The 22844-nt window shown below is 45.2% G+C and overlaps 1 non-coding gene across 1 annotated transcript; it reads left to right on the plus strand.

The window, feature by feature from the left end:
- Positions 1 to 16814: 16814 nt before the first annotated feature.
- Trnas-cga (transfer RNA serine (anticodon CGA)) lies at positions 16815 to 16889 on the plus strand. The gene has a single exon. It is a non-coding gene; the product is annotated as a tRNA-Ser (tRNA).
- Positions 16890 to 22844: the final 5955 nt, after the last annotated feature.

The raw sequence follows: 22844 nt of genomic DNA on the forward strand, positions 1-22844 counted from the left end.
TTGGACTTGAACCTGTCCTTAGTTTTTATGTTGACAATTTCCCAATCACTGGCAAGGCATGAGAGATCCTTTCTCGGGCCGCCATATCAGTCAGATGTTACCCAGAAGAGTTTTTTTCTTTTGCAGTTACGTGAAAGAACTCGTAAATGTGACTGAAATGGAGGATATTCATCAGCAGATGAACGCTACTCAGAACATTATGATGCAGAAGGGGGAGACCTGCTGAACATAATCATGAACCTTGCAAAAAGCTCATTCTGGAAACATCCCCCAGGCTGTGGCTAAGCCATGTCTCCGCAATATCCTTTCTTTCAGGAGTGTTAGTTCTGCAAGGTGCGCAGAAGAGCTTCTGTGAAGTTTGGAAGTTAGGAGACGAGGTACCTGTAGAATTGAAGCTGTGAGGAGGGGTCGTGAGTCGTGCTTGGGTAGCTCAGACGGTAGAGCACTTACCTGCGAAAGGCAAAGATCCCGAATTCGAGTCTCCGTCCGGCACACAATTTAATATCAGCGCACACTCCGTTGCAGAGTGAAAATCTCATTTTGGATAATCACGACCCGTTAAGGGGCATGGATCGCCCATGGGGTGAAACGACACAAGTCTAGGCAAGAGGGCTCTATGCCGTCTGTGGAAAGGTTTGTTGATCGCTTACAACTTAACAGATGATGCCAAGCTAACAGAGCCCCTCTGTAGGATTCAGAGCTAGACACATTCTTTCGGGGTTTGTCAGCCAAATTCTCAAAATCGTTAAACAAAGCTGTGACAGCGTTTGCGAAAAATAGATGCAGCGATCAGGACGAGGGAAAAGACGCAGTAGCCGTGTGCCACGTGCAGCGAAATTGTGGAAAACCTCAGTATGGAAAGTGTAAAGAAGTTGGAAACTCTGAACACAAAAGTTCTTGCAGGTTTTCGCAGGCACAGGGAAGATGGTCGCGCATGAGGGCTCATACTCCGGCTTTAAACACAAAAAGGAATCACGCCGCTACTGTGCAGCGTTCCCAGTAAATGCGAGCATAGGATACACGTGCTCTGAGTCAGTGGCAGACTATCGTTTAACGGGCTTTGAATGTGCAAGGAAATATAATTTTTATTGGATGCGGCATCGTATATATCCATGGTAAGACAAGGTATACTTGGTATGATGGAGTTTAACCCGCCTCATTGTAGATTAAATGCCATAGGTCGGAGTAGTTTTCATTCGCTCGGTTCAGCATAGATGAACTTACGAGTGGGAGGGAGAACCTTTGGACTTGCGTGTAAATAACTCCTCGAGGCGGCTAAGGCTACCATATCATATTTAGACTACATTTTCTGAGTAAATGTCACGCCAAAGTCGGTCTAGCACGGCACGTAGTAGATCTGGACAGGATACAGTGGTTTTAAGGATAGTCGTGTCCCGGCATAGGATAGAGGAAGGGTATGAAAGTGTTGAAGGGGAGTGGATGGGGGGCGGTCAGATCGGTTTGCATTTTCCGAGCGGTAGGTGTTATTACAGAAACACAAACTTCGAGTGATGGCTAGTGACTGCTTGGATCAGCGTTAAACACTGTCACAGAACACCTATGAGAACTGCGGATTTTGGGCCATAATACTTGTAGGAGACTCAAGGAATTCAAGGATCTAAATAACACTTCATATTTATTCCTCAAATTAGTTGCCCTGGGGACGAACACATTTTTCTCAACGAGAGACCAGCTTTTTGAAACCGTTGCCATAGAATGTCTGACTTCGTTGACAGAGCCACAACCTCACCTTTGCTTGCTCCGTTTCATCACCGTCAAGGTGAAGTCCTCGAAAGTGTTCTTTAAGTTTTGGAAACAGGTGAAAGTCGCATGGGACCAAGTCGAGCCTTGTGTGGACGATGATCGACGACAGGGAACCCAAGACGCCGGATTGCTGCAGATGCTCGTGTGTGATCTTGCAGTGTTGTGCTGAAGGAGTGGATGCTCCATGTGTGGACGAGTGGACGAAGTCTTCAGTTTTCTAAGGGTCTCTCACGGATCGTCATAGTTGCGTTACACACCGCCACGTTACATGCAACAATTCGGAGCCATCTAGCTACAGAGGACTGCAACTTGCGTCAGTGAAGGGCAATGTCGGCTGACCAGTTTGCATGATACGTAATATCTCAGCCGACGATGAGGACGGAATAAAAAAAATTCGGATGCATTACTTTTTAACACGCCCACGCACTACGCTGAGGGCTATTTCTAGGCCTTAGAAAAAGCAAAGGATTCGACAGCTGAGACAACAGAAGACAGCGTCTAAATTTGACGGGCGAGACCTAAAAGAAGAAGCAATCACTAGCAGCGTCGTAAAGCACAAACATTTGAGTAGCACTCCAAGTGAGAAAACAGACTTCAATCGTAGTTTCCGCGAGGTTGGCGTTGTGCGACACGGAGTCAGCGTTCAAAAGTTCTTACTGTGAACTTTTAAGAATACTAAAATATGGGGTATTAAGGGATTGCGGAGGCGCACTGTTTCTCCCTATCTGTAGGCGGGCCGTCAACACCACCTGCAGTTTATAGGCCTCGGTCAACCTGCGTGAGGCTCTGCACTTCCATGATAGCTCTGACCAACCACGTTCAGGTCCTTTCCCCTCTCCTACTCTGCAGGCAGGGATGTTCCTAGGTTTTACACTAACATACTGTATGTTTGATAGCAACGCCGTTCAACTGAAAGCTAAACGTCATTGCCCTTCCTGTTATAGCTAGCAACAAAGGTGTTTCACGTAAACTTTAGCCGCACGGGGTAGCCACGCGGTCTTGGACACCTTGCCACGGTTCGCGCGGCTCCCCTCGTCGGAGGTTCGAGTCCTCCCTCGGGCATGGGTGTGTTTGTTGTTCAAAATGGTTCAAATGGCTCTGAGCACTATGGGACTTAACATCTGAGTTCATGAGTCCCCTAGACTTATAACTACTTAAACCTAACTAACCTAAGGACATCACACACATCCACGCCCGAGGCAGGATTCGAACCTGTGACCGTTGCAGCAGCACGGTTCCGGACTGAAGAGCCTAGAACCGAAGGACATCACGCACATCCGTGCCCGAGGAAGGATTCGAACCTGCGACCGTTGCAGCAGCGAGGTTCCGCCTAGAACCGTTCGGCCACAGCGGCCGGCTGTGTGTATTGTCTTTAGCGTAAGAAAGTTAGGTTAAGTACTGTGTAAGCCTAGGGACCGATGGCGTCAGCAGTTTGGTCCCATAGGAACCTACCACAAATTTCCAATTTTTCCGTATACGTTTTTCCTCCCTGAGGGTGGACAATTCTCACTTGGGTGTAGTGGTCGCTATTTGAGCAGTTTCACTTATTTCCCATCTCTGTGGATCCACTGACGTTATTGTTCTCAGGAACAAGGATCATACTTGCTGCATATGTTAGGATGCCTGTTTGCGACTACTGTCTAATGTGGCACCTAACAACAGCGTCTAGATGGTGTAGAGAGTTACCAGTTAGTTCTCTAAACTGAAACGTCTACACTGGGACATCTGTCCCACGCGTCTGTAATTCGCAAGATTCTTTAGTTAGTGTTTATTTGCGTAATGTAAACGCTACCATTATCACCTGGCACTTGCATTTTGTTTCTAGTTTCCTGTCTCGGAGTCCTCTAGCTGACTTTCAAAATTTCAAGCTTAACATTGGATTACTCAGTAACTCCTCAATACATAACATGTTTCACTGCTGGAAAAAACGTAATGATGTAAGGTACGCTTCAGACATTGGAGAAGAAAACTAAACTACGTGCGTGGTCCATTAGATGCGATTGCGGGGTATAAAACCGGAAGATACAGGAAAGATGGTCTGACTGGATGTAGTAGCGAATTTACCAGTTAATACGTTATGTACAGTTTGAACCCTTGGCAGTAAACAAGGAGCAGGACAGTGCACTGTCCTTTATGCGCCAAAGTTTGTCGTATGAACAAGAGGGTGGAGGTAGCTGGGTAGCGCCCAGCCAACTCGATAATTTTGGTTGGTTGGATGAAAGATTAAAGGGGCCAAACTGCAATGGTCATCGGTCCCTTGTTTCAGAAACACACTGAGCACATTGAAACCATTCATGAATCAGTCTGAGCACTGAAAGAAAAACTCCAGCGGAAGAATAGCCCCAAGGTCAATAATAAAGCAAAATGGAAAACGGAGCACAGCAACAAAAACAACATAGAGAAGAAAGGGAGAAAGAATTAAAACTGTATAGCAGAGGATCGTGGCTGGCTGATCACGAAAATAATAGGATGAGCCAGCCACTCTGCAACACGTTAAAACCTCTAGCCTAAAAGATTAGGGTGGAGTCGAATGACAACACTAAAATAATTAAAAGATACAGCTCAAAAGAGGGTGATGTAATAAAATTAAATGGACCTATGAAAGCCGCTTGCGCGTATAAAACTTAAAACCCGATATGCCACAGAGACATTGTCACCTAAGAGATGATAAGTCACCCTGGAAATTAAAAGCACGCCTGAGAGCGGTTAAAAGAGGACATTCCAACAACAGATGCGCCACCGTCATGGTTGCACCACAGCGACAATGAGAGGGGTCCTCTCGACGCAGCAGATGACCATGCGTCAGCCAAGAGTGACCAATGCGGAGCCTACAGAGAATAACAGAATCCCTGCGAGAGGCCCGCATGGAGGAACCCCACACGGTCGTCGTCTCTTTTACTCGCCGCAGCTTGTTGGGTACAGACAGAGTGCGCCATTCGTCTGCCCACATCCTAAAGACCCGACGGCGTAACACCGATCGGGGATCAGCTGCCGGGAGGCCGATCTCCAACGGCAGTTTGCAGGTGGCTTCTTTAGCTAACTTGTCGGCGAGTTCGTTTCCCGCTATCCCAACGTGTCCCGGGGTCCATATGAATACCTCTGAACGACCACACTGTTCAAGAGCGTGAATGGACCCCTGGATGGCACAAACAATGGGATGGCGTGGGTAGCACTGATCAAGAGCCTGCAGACTACTGAGCGAGTCACTGCAAATGACGAATGACTCTCCAGTGCTGGTACGAATACGCTCAAGGGCACGAGAAATGGCTGTCAGTTCTGCGGTGTAAACACTGCAGCCTTCCGGCAAGGAGCGCTGGTCGACATAGTCCGCAGGAGCATAAGCGTACCCCATGCGGCCATCAACTATCGAGCCATCGGTATAGATAGCCTCCGAGTCACTGCATGCGCCTAGGAGAGCAAGGAAATGGCGGCGCAAGACTGCAGGAGGAACAGAATCTTTTGACCATCGGGAAAGTTCCAGCTAAAGCTGCGGCCGACGAATACACCAAGGTGGCGTATGTGGGCGGACCTGGAAAGCAGATGGAAGAGGCAAACACTCGAGTTCACTAAGGAGCGACCAAACACGGATCCCGATTGTATGGCCTGATCGCGGCCGCCGATGTGGGGTATGGACTGACCCATTATCGAAAAGGAGACGGTAGTTAGGGTGTCGGGGCGAACAAAGGACGTGGGCAGCATAGATGGCTAACAGTTGGTGACGCCGAATGTTAAGTGGAGGAACCCCAGCCTCAGCAAGTAGGCTATTAACAGGGCTGGTGCGGAATGCTCCTGTCGCCTGTCGAACCCCACAATGGTGAACGGGGTCTAGCAGTTGCAACGCTGAGGGCGACGCTGAGCCATACGCCAGTCCCATAATCCAGTCGGGACAGCACAAGGGCTTTGTAGAGCTGCAGCAACGTATTACGATCTGCGCCCCAAGTTGTGTTGGATCAGTGGAAGTAGAGCTATCACGAATGCACTGATAGCCAACCTATAATTGGTCGTGGAAGAAAATTTGGAGAGAGATTTAAATGTAAAGTATTCTGAGACGGGTCGGTCGGCCAATTTAGCTGCACTGCGGGAAATAGTGCCGCATTTGTAAGAAAATGACAGGGAGGTAATGGAAAAATTGTGACCATATCCAGCAAGGTCAACAACACAGCATAGGATTTCCCCTGGGAAAGAACTGCCAGTGTACTGGAAGCCATACTGGGTTCCATATCACCTCCAGTGAAGATTGAGGATTTTTTAAACTAACAACTCTATGATAGAATGATAGGAGCAAGTACGCGTCCATGCGGTACGCTGATAGTTATTGTACCTGCTGTATTCACGAAAAAAGTTCGGCGTCATACATAAACGAACCATAATGTGGTTGAAAAACATCCCAAACACTATAGTGACTATTCATATAATAACATTTCCTCTAGAATTTCTGTGCACACTTTCTGCTATCCGATTAGTTTGCAGATGTAATGTGCTCATTTGTAACTATGATTCGTGAATGTTTACGCATTCACACCAATCGCCCTGTGGTGAGGGTGGATTCACCACATCGGGTACACTGCATGTTGCCTTGGCAACAGAACCCATGGGAGAAAGAAGCGACACCTAGGGCCAGAAATAATCCAATGTGCACTCGGTATGATTATTGGGCTGCGTCATCCGAGATGCGGAGAAGGCCCTGCCTGCAGTTACTGAGCGTGCAAGGTGCAGTCGTCTGCAAGTTGCGGCTCTCCTCAGCACCAAAGACGTCTGTCGCCTGAGTTCTGGGCCGTCCTCAGTTCCTGTGGGGGCTGGTGGAAGTGGTGAAGACTGCAAACCTCACCGCAGGATGCAAGCAGACCCCACAATTTGCAGTATCGTTCACAGAACTGACAAGGGTCCTTTGGTTTAGAGATGAGTGGATGGCCTTAAGCTAAGACTCTGTCAGTTCTGTAACAGTTTTGGTTGCAGATTTCCTGAGCTCCATTGTGGGTTGGAGAGTCATAGACTCCCGTTGATAGGTCAGGGGTGCACTACACAAAGGAAGCAGCTATTCGGATAGCAGAGTATCTGTGGAGTGCACATTGTTTCTCTTAGGCTAGCCAGTAGTATGAGGTCCTCTGATGAACAATCACTAGTCAGTACGCAGAAAGCGAAATCAGACCACGCACAAAGTAAAGACAAATCTACAGTCAGAATTTTAACAGTAATTTGTTGAAGTATTCATAACAAAGCTCCTGAATTCACTACCTTTCAGGAAAGTTCGCGCACTCAAATTATTCGTGGAACTGAAAGTTACCCTGAAACCTATAAAAGAAAACTAAAATATTTAGCGGGCCATTGAGTTTATATTGAAAACAGAGTGGACGCCATAGGAGGCGGGGTGTTCATTATAGTTAACAAAAACATTGCATCTATCGAAGTCGAATTTAAGTCTGACTGTGAAATAATCTGGATGCATGTAACAGATCTAAGTTCAAATGAGTCAAATGGCTCTGAGCAGTATGGGACTTAACTTCTGAGGTCATCAGTCCCCTAAAACTTAGAACTACTTAAACCTAACTAACCTAAGGACAGACCGCCTCAGCTACACTATGCCGGCGATTGCTGCGCAGAACAGTTTCCACGTACGCGTACACCACCGTTACTATACCACGCAAACACATGGGTTACCCTCGTCTGGTGTGAGACGTTCCCTTGGGGGGGGGGGGGGGGGGGGTCCACCGGGGGCGGAACCGCACAGTAACCCTGGGTTCGGTGTGGGGCGGCGGAGGGGTGAAGTGGACTGCGGCAGACGTCGTGGATTTGTGGACCACTGCGGCTGCGGCGGTGACGGAGCCTCTCCGTCTTTTCTAGGTCCCCGGTTAACATAACATAACACAAGCAAAGGACATCACACACATCCATGCCCGAGGCAGGATTCGAACCTGCGGCCGTAGCGGTGCGTGGTTCCAGACAAGCGCCTAGAACCACTCGGCCATTCGGGCCGGCAGGTCTAAGTGAACTCATGTTGTTTATCAGATGTTTTTACTGGCCACCGGATTCCACGGTATCGGTTTTAGAAACATTCGTAGAAATTCTTTACACAGTAGCACGGAAATATCTCAATCATGCAGTATTAATTTCTGGCGACTTTAACCTACCGAATATAGACTGGGATGTCTATGGATTCACTGCATTATGGTATAGGCCGTCTTGTGAAGTACTTCTGAATGTGTTTTCCGCAAACTGCCTTGAGTAACTAGTTCGACAACCCAAATGCAGTCGAAACATTTTAGACCTTGTACCTTCAAGCAGCTCTGACCTCGTTAATAGCTTCAGTATAGAGACAGGGATTAGTGATCATGTTATCATAGCAACGATGGTTATTGAAGTTAATAAATCCATCAAGAAAGCTAGGAGAGTATTTTTGCTAGATAGAGCAGATAAGCAGTAGTAAGTATCAGTAGTGTATCAGTAACAGTTCAACTTCAATGGCCTATTTTTCTCCTTACCTCAAGTAAGATAATATAACTCCCATCCTCTCCCGTGGACAAGAGCAGAGATCATCGAACCACAGGGCTGGTACGAGAACAAAGAGACTATTTACCTCGTATACCGAGGTCATTGGACCTTCTGGACCAATAAGGATCAAGTTCCCCCAACCCTCTTTTTATCATCCCAGTTGGGTGAGTACTTAATTGTTTTGAGATCTGTACTCTAGTTGCTGGATCTCCTTGTATATAATAACAAGCACCTAACAAAATTCTTATTTATTAAGAATAATTATTTTTACAAGTACAATACTTGTACACAAATAGAGATACATCAGAAATATATCACTACATTTCCCATTAATTATTTACGTGTTTTTATATTATATACGCAACACACTGGAAAAAAATGAGAGAAAATGGTACAACTTGAAGCATGTGAAGGAAAAACAACAATCACATTGGGGCTATTCGGAACCTAAGGTTCGGTTGGGCGCGAAATGTAAACCACAGTGAAAATCCGATGCAGCTTTGATGTGTTGGGCAGTGTTTATAACATCCACATCTATCGCGTCACATCGCTATTTTCAGTTCTGAGCTCAGTGAGGACGTAAAAATGCCTAGAAAATAGCTTATCCCGCCAGGTATGAGGGTGGCATGAGAGATTTTGCATGATGTCATGCAGCTCACATAATGTAACTGTCTTGCCTTTCCTTGTTCATGAAAATTCTCGGCTGCATTCTGGATCGGTAATGAAGGCGCCGCTGGAGTATTTTCAGTGGGAATTGTTTGATCACCCACAATACAGCCCATAACTAGCTCCCCTGAGTTTCACCTCTGCTCGCATGTGTCGCTGCCTATGAAGACAGCATTTTGGCACAGAGAACGAGCTATAGACCAACGTAGAGAACTGGCGGAAAAGCAAAGGAGCCTGCCTTCTACGATGAGGATATTGGAAAGCTGGTACTATGCTACAACAAATGTCTAAGCTGGACAGAAGTATCTGGAAGGTGTAGATAATTGTTGCAAATAAAACATTTTTGATTTTCACAATAGTTTCCATTTTGCGACCGATTGAACCTTACTTTCCGAATATCCCTCACATGTAGCACACATAGAGTGAGTATAAATACATCCACTTTCTCTCTCAGTCTCTCTCTCTCATTATCCTACAAGTGAATAATGAGAGCACAGGAGAGTTCTTATCCTATCCTCATAGATGAAACATTTGTCATCATGGCGCAATACCCCGACTTTCAGCTGCAGTGTAGTTTGTACCTCATGGCCTCGTAATCGAAAGACTACTTGGCGCGTGCGGAGCACGCCAACGCCCTTGAGCAGTCTTCTCTTGTAATCTTCGATCGAGAGAGCCTTTGACACAGCACGATGCACACTCTTAGCTCGTCTCTGGGTGATGGCTGTCCCTGTACGGTGTGCGTAAATTTTTGGTCTGAACCACACAAACTCCACAATCTGTGAACCATTCGCCTCGTCGTTCATCAGGCCGAAAATCTTGTTTTGAGATGTAATTGGGTAAGGATTATCAGCCGCATATTCTAGCGTGTCGAATGCTTCAAGGCGGTACCTTTTTACTTGATATGGATTTCAGCGTTTCACCCAATAGATAAAACTGTGTGATCCACATAAAGTAACTCTGGATCAGCAAAGTTTGGTTTTGCAAACTCATAGTGGAAATGGGTGGTACATGCGAAGTTTGGAAAGACCCAGTACACATATACCAACACATACTTCATGAACTCCCAATCTCCAGAGCGACTAATCCTCGATAGAAGATAGTGGCCCATTAAAAAATTGGCCGCTGATGTAATCCTTACCGCCATAACACTCACCCAGCTGTAAACTAAATGAATTTCACAATGCTTTTTCAAAACTTTCGTATCTTTCCCGATAGCTGAATTGTCCATCAATTTAAAACAATCCCCATTAGGGACTTTAATAAGTTCCATTCCCAAACTGAGGCATTTCTGGAGGATTCCACAATCTATGATGTATCTCTGTTTATTCCCTAGCTTCGTCATCAGCTTGAGGACAGAAGCATTGACAGGACCAGTTGCCGCGGACACAATGGCAAGTGGCCGTGCGCGCCATGCGGATAGGTGGGATGTGCCATGTCTGCCTCCACAACATATCCCTCACCAGAGTCCGCGGCCACATCTTTGAGCTTGCCGAATCTCGTTATTTCCTTTCCGAGCAACCACTGGAATCCTTCACTCGGCAGAGATTGTTGCATGGCGTGCCCAAATAGGTTGTTTACCTTCAGCTATAGGAAGTAACCTAAGTCGTCAGAAGGTTTGTTCTCCTCACTCATTCACAGATTATTCGCTTTGGCACACCTATGCAAGCAATGAAAAAGACCGTCGCGAATCCCGCATTCGAAAAAAGCAACTTGTCAACAGTTCGATATCGACATGTGTCTTTTTTAACATTATGTCCCCCGGAAATTCCGACATGGTGTAATGAAAAGGAAGGATCAAGAGTGTTTGTGTCCATTCAAACACTCTGGAATTTCTTGAAAATATACGGGTGTAAGTGCACGTCGGTATCCATGTACAGCCGGGCGTATTCATCTAAAGTAGGGATGCCGAACTTCCGTCAAACATTCACGACATGCCCACACTCCACATCCGTTATGGCAGTTTACCGATGAATGCAGCTATGCTGGACGATGTTGTTTTGTCAAGTCTCTCCTTCGAGTCCAGGTACCCGTAAGGAGAGACCCCATTCTGTGTCACAACCTGAAACTTTTTTGCGCCAATGGGATGTGCTGCTCTAATGGTGTGCATGTCCTACTGACGTGCTGTACCAAAGTATTCAATTACAATTAGAAAGAATATTTTCGTTTAGAATGCAAATTTCCTTATGTGAAGACATAGCTGATGAAAACATCCTCGAGTGGCAAAATAGCGATGCCAGTGAAGCGCGATTGGAACAGATAATTGATGCAGGTGTAGTGATCAAAGTGAGTCCGGCACAGGAAGATCGAGCAACTCATTATTACGCACACTGAGGAATAAAGGTTGGCTTATTGATAAAATGACATAATTACACTTATTACATATCTGAGTTGCTGTCTCACAAATTATTACTTCTACAGTCAGCGAACGAAACATCAGACTTCGATATTTAGAAGATAAAAGTTGCTGGTCTGAAACGCCATAATGCTGCGTCAATGATCTTGACTGATTACTGCGAAATATTAATATACAAATAGAAACTCGTCATAACAGAAGCTAATGGAGTCGGGATACTGCATTTTAAATAAAATGCAATTTTTTATTGAGTTCATGGTTCAGAGTAGTTTCAGGGGTAAGACAAGGCTGCAACCTGTCGCCACTGTTGTTCATATTATTTATGGATCATATGTTGAAAACAACAAAATGGCTGGGTGAGATTAAAATATGTGAACATAAAATAAGCAGCCTTGCATATGCGGATGACTTAGTTGTGATGGCAGATTCGATTGAAAATTTGCAAAGTAATATTTCAGAGCTAGATCAGAAATGTAAGGACTATGGTATGAAGATTAGCATCTCCAAAACGAAAGTAATGTCAGTGGGAAAGAAATATAAACGGATTGAGTGCCAAATAGGAGGAACAAAGTTAGAACAGGTGGACGATTTCAAGTACTTAGGATGCATATTCTCACAGGATGGCAACATAGTGAAAGAACTGGAAGCGAGGTGTAGAAAAGCTAATGCAGTGAGCGCTCAGCTACGATCTACTCTCTTCTGCAAGAAGGAAGTCAGTACCAAGACTAAATTATCTGTGCACCGTTCAATCGTTCGACCAAGTTTGTTGTATGGGAGCGAAAGCTGGGTGGATTCAGGTTACCTTATCAACAAGGTTGAGGTTACGGATATGAAAGTAGCTAGGATGATTGCAGGTACTAGTAGATGGGAACAATGGCAGGAGGGGGTCCACAATGAGGAAAGCAAAGAAAAACTGGGAATGAACTCTACAGATGTAGCAGTCAGGGCGAACAGGCTTAGATGGTGGGGTCATGTTACACGCATGGGAGAAGCAAGGTTACCCAAGAGACTCATGGGTTCAGCAGTAGAGGGTAGGAGGAGTCGGGGCAGACCAAGGAGAAGGTACCTGGATTCGGTTAAGAATGATTTTGAAGTAATAGGTTTAACACCAGAAGAGGCACCAACGTTAGCACTGAATAGGGGATCGTGCAGGAATTTCATAAGAGGGCTATGCTCCAGACTGAACGCTGAAAGGCATAATCAGTCTTAAATGATGATGATGATGACTTACTTTATCATCTAAAAAAATGTACACCGTCTGCTAGATTACAGTAATAACTTCCTCTCCAAACTTTAACAGAAGAATAATAACTACAGAAGTTTTTATCTTTTATTTTGGAAACAAAAGTCACCTGAGATACTATCCACTACGTCTGTCTCATGTTCCTCGTATATAAATTAATTCTTTGCCGCTACTCCGCATATTTATTCCATAAGAATTTCTTTTTTTAATGATCTATTATAGGCACTGAAATGAGATGATGTGTTAGTACACTATGCGGCTCAAAATTCGTTTGACAGCACTGATATTTTTATTCTCTGTAAAATCAGAACCGACGTCAGGACAAAAGTGAATGAAAAACGGAAACAGAAAAAAACCATAGGCTCCCAAAAGTGTATTGGTAGCAAGTGCAAGAAATACAACATGGTTTGTAAGTAATGTAGGCTCCCGAATGTGTATTGGTGGCAAGTGCAAGAAATACAGCATGTTTTGTGAGTAATTATGTAAAATAGTTCAATTTCTGCATTCAACATATAAGTAATAACTTGTGTTTTGGAATGTGATATATAACGTGTTTTGGGTACACCAGTTTCCGGTAAAATAGTCACATGTATTTTGAACTATCCGTACTTTTCGGTCATCCTTGCAGTGTCTGATAATCGAGAGCTTACAGCTTTGGCACCCAGTCGGATGCACAAGAAGTAGAATGTGTTAATTTTTTGTGAGTATAGATAGTTCACAACATCATTTGAAATACACGCTGCCTAATATTTATGAAGCGGCTTGGTTCAGCTATGTTTGTAGTTCTCGTAATTACAGCTATGCAAGATATTTGAAAATAAACTAGTTTATCATGTACATTTCCATTCACTAATAAGTAATGGCATCCTTTTAAAGGGGAAATTCAAGTTAAGGGGATTCTTTTTTCAGAATACAGAAGCGTGTTGTAAGAATTGTATCTGTTGCTATTTCTACATCATTCTGCAGAGACCTCTTCTTAAAGGTTGGTATTTTGACAACTACTTCACAATACACACATTCATTAATGTCCTTTTTCGTTAAATAATAGTGAAAAGCATGTGTATAACAGTAGGACCAAAAAAAGCCCCTACAAAGACCTCAAGGGGACCATTAGTACAGACAGGAGCCAGATACGTGGGTACCGTTGTATTCAACAACCAATCAGAGAATATCAAATGTCTTTTAGAAAATGTCATGGATTTTAAGACTGAATTAAGAACTCTCAATTTGGCAACTCTACTCAATGAAGACTGTTTTCACAGAGTCTCTCGAACTTAATGTTTTAGGTTAAGAGATAGTTAGAATCAACACGGTAATACACTAATTTAATAAGATTTCTTTGTTTTGCTTTTAAATTAGATTAAAATGAAATCTTTGATTTCTTTTCACATTGCACAGACCGCTCTCTGTTGGATCCGTAGAGTATGACTAATGTAATGCAAACTTAAGTCCATTCTTGCAACTCCAATACACTTCCACATTTCTACTGAAGAGTAGTGCACAGGCTGCATACAGGCTCTCCCAAAAGTAACGATTCATTTTTGCGAAACACATGTTCACAATACGAAACATATATCCTAACAACAAGGGCACATATGAGCAATTAGAAATGATTAAAGTTCAACGTGGCTACCCTGAATGTCAACTCAAAGAGACCAGGCTACCCTGAATTTCAACTCAAAGAGACCACATTTCCGGCGTAGCAGAATACGTTCCGTGGTTGATCAGGTGTGATAATGTTAACCGCCTCCAATATCCTATCACACACGACGCAGGTTACCGACTGTAGCATTGTACATGCGGGGCTTGATGTAAGCTCATTGAAGAAGTGTACTGGATAAGGTCAAGTGTCATCGGAGCCCACATACGCAGTGAATCTCTACCGATCCACCGTCCAGGTTCAAAAATGGTTCAAATGGCTCTGAGCACTACGGGACTTAACTTCTGAGGTCGTCAATCCCCTGGAACTTAGAACTACTTAAAGCTAACTAACCTAAGGACATCACACACATCCGTGCCCGAGGCAGGATTCGAACCTGTCGCGCGGTTCCAGACTGTAGCGCCTAGAGCCACTCGGCCACTCCGGCCGGCCACCGTCCAGGGAACATGTGACTGAGGTAATCTCGAATTGCGGAATATAGACAGTCGAGCCGGCGCATGCTTACATGGTAGATTCCAAGTGCCTGCTCTTCACGCGATCGCGCGTAAAAGTGAAGTAAATTGTAAAAGTTTATTATGACAGTCATACCAGAGTTAAAACGCCAATAAAAAGCGTAGATACGTGAGCCAAATGAGAATTTTAAAGCTTATACTTAAATTTGGTATCCAGGGGAATTGTTGAGTAATGACCGGCAATAGTAAACTCATACCAGCTCGTTTTAAGTGAATGACTGGAACTGTAGAGTGAGTGCAATTAGAACGAGTAGAGGCGCGTTGTATGAATTTAAACTGGAATAAAATGAACTGTGTCGTACGAAAGTGCTCACATGCTACAACCTCTTCATTATTAATAGACTATTTTTGATGGAACAGAATCGTAGAACAGTGTGAGAGAATAGGTAGGCATGCGTCGCAGACTCACTGTCAGAACTTCAGTTATCGGCGAAGGTACCTTGAGAGTAAGTTCGGCCTCTGTAACTGGCTGCTTATTAATTTCCGCGACGCGGAGTGGCCCCGCGGTCTAAAGCGCGTCCGCAGCTCGTGGTCTTGTGGTAGCCTTCTCGCTTTCCACGCACGGGGTCCCGGTTCGATTCCCGTCGGGGTCAGGGCTTTTCCTCCCTCGAGATGACTGGGTGTTGTTATGTCGTCTTCATCACGCCGGCACGGTAGTTCAGCGTGTAAGGTCAGAGAGCTGGTTGGCCTCTGCAATAAAAAAAAAACTGAGTGGAAGGAACACCAAACGAACTTGACCGGATGTCATGTGACATCCGCAACGACTAAACACAACGATCAACAACGAACAAAATAAAAAAAAAAAAACGCGCCATGTCACGGAGTGCGTTGCCCCTCCCGCCGGAGCTTCGAGTCCTCCCTCGGGCATGGGTGTGTGTTGTGCTTAGCATAACTTAGTTTAAGCTAGTTCAAGTAGTGTGTAAGTCTAGAAACCGACGATCTCAGCAGTTTGATCCGTTAGGAATTCATATACATTTAGAACATTTTTATTAATGTACGATGCCTAATTTCCTACCAGCAAGACTATAGCAAATATTAATTAAGAATATTGACAAATAAAAGCAATAAAATAGTGGAGGTGGCTCACACGTTCCAGGAAAAGTTGAGGCATATCGAGGGAAGTGTAAGCTATTATCGTTTGCTCTGCAAAAATGAATAGTCCTATAAATTTTAGTCTCGGTCATTCCTAGTCCCGTTTCGAGGTGTTTGTCTCCTATTCACGCACCCCATGAGGATTTTTGTCAGCTCACATGCGATAGTTGTGACGGTTCACAAAGCCACGTGTGTGAAGTGAGGTCTCTTCTGAGCATACGAGGTTATCTAACAGGTTTACCTTGTCCACAAGCTCCAAAAGGTCAGCGCACATTTGCGTACGGACGGCGTACTCTTTCTCCTCCAGGTAATGAATTACCTGGGTGTGGTACGCCGTCTTGTTCAGCGTAAAACGAAGAATGTGCCAGACAGTGGATCGCGAAATGTTCAACTCGCGACTCAGCCGACGAACGGAAACGCGTGGGTTCCTTTCACTGGCGCCCTCACTACTCCGGATTACGTCGTCATGTGTTGGTGCTTGTCCAGGACGTTTCTCATTAAGCTCACTTCCTACTCGCCTGAACTTGTTGACGAGAAGCCTGATATTGGTCCTTCCAGGAAACAATAGCTGTTCTTTAGAATGGGATTTTCACTCTGCAGCGGAGTGTGCGCTGAGATGAAACTTCCTGGAAGATTAAAACTGTGTGCCCGACCGAGACTCGAAGTCGGGACCTTTGCCTTTCGCGGGCAAGTGCTCTACCAACTGAGCTACCGAAACACGACGCACGCCCGGTCCTCACAGCTTTACTTCTGTCAGTATCTCGTCTCCTACCTTCCAAAGGTCCCAAGTTCGAGTCTCGGTCGGGCACACAGTTTTAATCTGTCAGGAAGTTTCATATCAGCGCACACTCCGCTGCAGAGTGAAAATCTCATTCTGTAAGCATCCTCCAGGCTGTGGCTAAGCCAAGTCTCCGCAATATCCCTTCTTTCAGGAGTACTAGTTCTGCAAGGTTCGCAGGAGAGCTTCTGTAAAGTTTGGAAGGTAGGAGACGAGATACTGGCAGAAGTAAAGCTGTGAGGACCGGCCGTGAGTAGTGCTTCGGTAGCTCAGTTGGTAGAGCGCTTGCCCGCGAAAGGCAAAGGTCCCGAGTTCGAGTCTCGGTCAGGCACACAGGCACACAGTTTTAATCTGCCAGGAAGTTTCAGCTGTTCTTTCCTTTACAGAGAGCAGGTGTGGCCCTTGGATTCCATACTGGGGAAGGCTATGGCATTTATCGATCGGAACCAACCTAGACCTCGCTCTGCGCTGGCGATCAGTCTCTCACTACAACCAAGATTTCGGGGAAGGGGGGCAAGGTGAGACTCTGGCCAAAAGTTCACATATTGCCCCTTCTTTCTGTTTCATCATCAGCCATTAAATAATAACAAAAGCAAACTCCAAGATAAAATGTATAGGCAACAGTTACCCTCCGACGTCACGTTTCCCCACATGTTATCTCGACCAGTAGTACTAAAAGACGCTTTTTGGAGAGATTTTTAACGCTTTGCATGTTAGCTGCACTGCGCGTTTAATGTTTTTCGTGTTTTAAGTTTTAAACTGGGGACTTTAAATGTTTTGTACACGTTTAGTCCGCTGCATTTTTGACTTTGCGCTACGAAACAGTGACGTTCCCGTGACGTCAGGGATTTTGTGCTATGACTATGATTTTTGGATGAACAAAGGAATAATGAACTGCTATCGAATCAGGTGGTGGTGTAGAAAAGCGCCTTGGACACCTTGCAATTGGTTAGCCTATGCAGGTGAAGAAAAGAATGCCACCCTTGGCGGTCGGCATGCGATTCCTCGTCCCAGTTCAAGTCGAAACTACAAGGTGGGACAGAATGGACTCCCTCGTGCCATTTTATTTTCATTAGGTTTTAAATTATATCATCCTGATAGTGACCTTGGCAAGTGATGCACATAATTAGTCATTCAAAAAAGATTTCGAAAACTCTTCTCAGCATATCTTGCGTAATTTAAGCGATAACATCCGTAATTTCCCTCTTAAGAACTTCCAAGGTCCTTGGTCAAACATTGTAAACCTCTGTTTTGAGATATCCTCAAAGAAAAATAATGGAATTACCTTGTAGACCAGTCAGTTACATCTGCAGGTGTACAGGAGTGATTTCAACTAAAACGGCAAACGATGTTCAGGGGAGTTCAGGAACAGATGATAAGTTGACAGTGTCCACAATATCTTTATAGAACCATCCTTATAATTGTTTAAAAGCCATAATGAACAATTCTAATCTTCCATTTTCTTCAACGCCAGTGATCTTATGGAATTGGATCGTCTGTCGGAATGTGTCCCTTCTCCAACGCGATTTTCTTTTTAAATGCATCTCCATCAAGTCGAAAAGAAGTTACCTTGCAACGCCTTTTTTGTAGGTTGTTGTTGTTGTGGTCCTCAGTCCTGAGACTGGTTTGATGCAGCTCTCCATGCTACTCTATCCTGTGCAAGCTTCTTCATCTCCCAGTACTTAACTGCAACCTAAATCCTTTTGTATCTGCTTAGTGTATTCATTTCTTGGTCTCCCTCCGCGGCTTTTACCCTCCACGCAGCCCTCCAATGCTAAATTTGTGATACCCTGATGCCTCAGAACATGTCCTACCAACCGGTCCCTTCTTCTTGTCAAATTGTGCCACAAACTCCTCTTCTCCCCAAATCTGTTCAATACCTTCTCATTAGTTATATTATCTACCCATCTAATCTTCAGCATTCTTCTGTAGCACCACATTTCGAAAGCTTCTATTCTCTTCTTGTGCAAACTATTTATCGTCCATGTTTCACTTCCATACATGGCTACACTCCATACAAATATTTTCAGAAACGACTTCCTGACACTGAAACCTATACTCGATGTTAACAAATTTCTCTTCTTCAGAAACGATTTCCTTGCCATTGCCAGTCTACATTTTATATCCTCTGTACTTCCACCATCATCAGTTATTTTGCTCCCCAAATAGCAAAACTCCTTTACTACTTTAAGTGTCTCATTTCCTAATCTAATTTCCTCAGCATCACCCGACCTAATTCGACTACATTCCATTACCCTGGTTTTGCTTTTGTTGATGTTCATCTTATATCCTCCTTTCAAGACACTGTCCATTCCGTTCAACTGCTCTTCCAAGTCCTTTGCTGTCTCTGACAGAATTACAAAGTCATCGACGAGCCTCAAAGTTTTTATTTCTTCTCCATCGATTTTAATACCTACTCCGAATTTTTCTTTTGTTTCCTTTACTGCTTGCTCAATATATAGATTGAATAACATCGGGGAGAGACTACAATCCTGTCTCACTCCCTTCCCAACCACTGCTTCCCTTTCATGTCCCTCGACTCTTATAACTGCCATCTGGTTTCTGTAAAAATTGTAAATAGCCTTTCGTTCCCTGTATTTTACCCCTGCCACCTTCAGAATTTGAAAGAGAGCACTCCAGTCAACATTGTCAAAAGCTTTCTATAAGTCTACAAATGCTACAAACGTAGGTTTGCCTTTCCTTAATCTAGCTTCTAAGATAAGTCGTAGGGTCAGTATTGCCTCACGTGTTCCAACATTTCTACGGAATCCAAACTGACCTTCCCCGAGGTCGGCATCTACTAGTTTTCCATTCGTCTGTAAAGAATTCGCGTTAGTATTTTGCATTCTTGACTTATTAAACTGATTGTTCGGTAATTTTCACATCTGTCAGCACCTGCTTTCTTTGGGATTGGAATTATTATATTCTTCTTGAAGTCTGGTAGTATTTCGCCTGTCTCATACATCTTGCTCACCAGATGGTAGAGTTTTGTCAGGACTGGCTCTCCCAAGGCCGTCAGTGGTTCTAATGGAATATTGTCTACTCCCTGGGCCTTGTTTCGACTCAGGTCTTTCAGTGCTCTGTCAAACTCTTCACTCAGTATCATATCTCCCATTTCATCTTCTTCTGCCTCCTCTTCCATTTCCATTACATTGTCCTCAATAACATCGCCCTTGTATAGACCCTCTATATACTCCTTCCACCTTTCTGCTTTCCCTTCTTTGCTTAGAACTGGATTTTCATCTGAGCTCTTGATATTCATACAAGTGGTTCTCTTTTCTCCAAAGGTCTCTTGAATTTTCCTGTAGGCAGTATCTATCTTGCCCCTAGTGAGATAAGCCTCTACATCCTTACATTTGTCCTCTAGCCATCCCTGCTTAGTCATTTTGCACTTCCTGTCGATCTCGATTTTGAGACGTTTGTATTCCTTTTTGCCTACTTCACTTACTGCATTTTTTGTATTTTCTCTTTTGTCTGACGCATCGCAAAACATTCCACTTGGTGTTCGGTAACTGCTATGCTATTAACGTGATGGTGCACGCCCACACTTTGGAATGAATGTGCTTAAGTATTTATCCATGGCGTGCCAAACTTCACATGTGCAGCGTGTGCGGGCCATGGGTAGGCCAAGGCCCTGTGTTGGTGTGTAGTCAAGTCCACTTAAAATGTGAAGTCTGCACTCAAGTCCGGATCTTAATAATTTCAACAACAGCGAGCTTTAAATTGAAAAATCTTCCCAGGCATGCCCCTTCGCTTAACCAACTTTCTTTGCAATAATACACTCCTGGAAATGGAAAAAAGAACACATTGACACCGGTGTGTCAGACCCACCATACTTGCTACGGACACTGCGAGAGGGCTGTACAAGCAATGATCACACGCACGGCACAGCGGACACACCAGCAACCGCGGTGTTGGCCGTCGAATGGCGCTAGCTGCCCAGCATTTGTGCACAGCCGCCGTCAGTGTCAGCCAGTTTGCCGTGGCATACGGAGCTCCATCGCAGTCTTTAACACTGGTAGCATGCCGCGACAGCGTGGACGTGAACCGTATGTGCAGTTGACGGACTTTGAGCGAGGGCGTATAGTGGGCAAGCGGGAGGCCGGGTGGACGTACCGCCGAATTGCTCAACACGTGGGGCGTGAGGTCTCCACAGTACATCGATGTTGTCGCCAGTGATCGGCGGAAGGTGCACGTGCCCGTCGACCTGGGACCGGACCGCAGCGACGCACGGATGCACGCCAAGACCGTAGGATCCTACGCAGTGCCGTAGGGGACCGCACCGCCACTTCCCAGCAAATTAGGGACACTGTTGCTCCTGGGGTATCGGCGAGGACCATTCGCAACCGTCTCCATGAAGCTGGGCTACGGTCCCGCACACCGTTAGGCCGTCTTCCGCTCACGCCCCAACATCGTGCAACCCGCCTCCAGTGGTGTCGCGACAGGCGTGAATGGAGGGACGAATGGAGACGTGTCGTCTTCAGCGATGAGAGTCGCTTCTGCCTTGGTGCCAATGATGGTCGTATGCGTGTTTGGCGCCGTGCAGGTGAGTGCCACAATCAGGACTGCATACGACCGAGGCACACAGGGCCAACACCCGGCATCATGGTGTGGGGAGCGATCTCCTACACTGGCCGTACACCTCTGGTGATCGTCGAGGGGACACTGAATAGTGCACGGTACATCCAAACCGTCATCGAACCCATCGTTCTACCATTCCTAGACCGGCAAGGGAAATTGCCGTTCCAACAGGACAATGCACGTCCGCATGTATCCCGTGCCACCCAACGTGCTCTAGAAGGTGTAAGTCAGCTACCCTGGCCAGCAAGATCTCCGGATCTGTCCCCCATTGAGCATGTTTGGGACTGGATGAAGCGTCGTCTCACGCGGTCTGCACGTCCAGCACGAACGCTGGTCCAACTGAGGCGCCTGGTGGAATTTGCATGGCAAGCCGTTCCACAGGACTACATCCAGCATCTCTACGATCGTCTCCATGGGAGAATAGCAGCCTGCATTGCTGCGAAAGGTGGATATACACTGTACTAGTGCCGACATTGTGCATGCTCTGTTGCCTGTGTGTATGTGCCTGTGGTTCTGTCAGTGTGATCATGTGATGTATCTGACCCCAGGAATGTGTCAATAAAGTTTCCCCTTCCTGGGACAATGAATTCACGGTGTTATTATTTCAATTTCCAGGAGTGTATATGAAGTCTCCATACTCTTCGTGCAATTACACTGAAAACTGTTGCAACTGTCAATGGAATAACGTGTGCGACTATTCATACCATCAATTTCATCACGTGCTCCAGGCCTGCAAATTCGGCACAAAGTGGTTTTTGATTTACAGAATAATAAATCCTGTCTGCTGATTGCTGTAATTTTTTGATCTCTCATTGTCAACTGAATCTTTAAATTCTTCCTGCTGCATGGTAATGTAGTATCGTTCCACAGCAAGTACGCAGTATCAGTCGCATTTATGAACTGAGATTTCTCATCCGTCTCCTCTGTCATTCCAGTTCACTTTAAAGAATTGTGACGATGGCTCGCTGGACTGTCTCTTTTTGCCCAAAACAGCCACTGGACCAGTGAACGTCCTACGTAACACGAACAAATAATGAATGTTAAACGGCGCCAACAGCATGATTCTGCCGAACTCTTAAGAGCTGTGCCGGCCGAAGAACGCTGCACCGCAATGCGAAATGAAATGTTGCTTTCTTGCGGTTCCTTCCGAGAAAGACCGAACTAAGCCGAGTGAAACACAGGGCCTTGGCCCACCCAAGGCCCGCACACGCTGCACATGTGAAGTTTGGCACGCCTTGGATAAATAGTTAAGCACATTCATTCCAAAGTGTGGCCGTGCACCATCACTTTGTAAGCATAGCTGTTACCGAACAAAAAGTGGAATGTTTTGCGATGCGTCAGACAAAGTATTGTAAAGAAACGTACGATACAAAGGCGCATTCAGTTGTCCGGCAATACATAAGGGCCCGAAAGCCCTCCTCCCATGATTCCAGATTATACGCTTATGCCAACGCGTGCCTGAGAGCTACGTTCGTGGGTGACGTGCGAGTTGTGTTCCGACCAATAATGGATGTTGTGGAGGCTGAAAATACGTTTACGATTGAAGCTAAATTCGTCAGTCGGTATCGCGTTATTTATAAAATATTCGTTATCTTCCACCTGATACCAAAGCCATTCACGAAACTGTATTCATCGAGTGCAGCTTTCTAGCCGTTGGTATTAAGTTAATATGTAATGATGTCGATGCATTTCTTCACCGCGATATA

This window comes from Schistocerca gregaria, chromosome 2, assembly GCF_023897955.1.
Source record: "Schistocerca gregaria isolate iqSchGreg1 chromosome 2, iqSchGreg1.2, whole genome shotgun sequence".
NCBI classification, from domain to species: domain Eukaryota; kingdom Metazoa; phylum Arthropoda; class Insecta; order Orthoptera; family Acrididae; genus Schistocerca; species Schistocerca gregaria.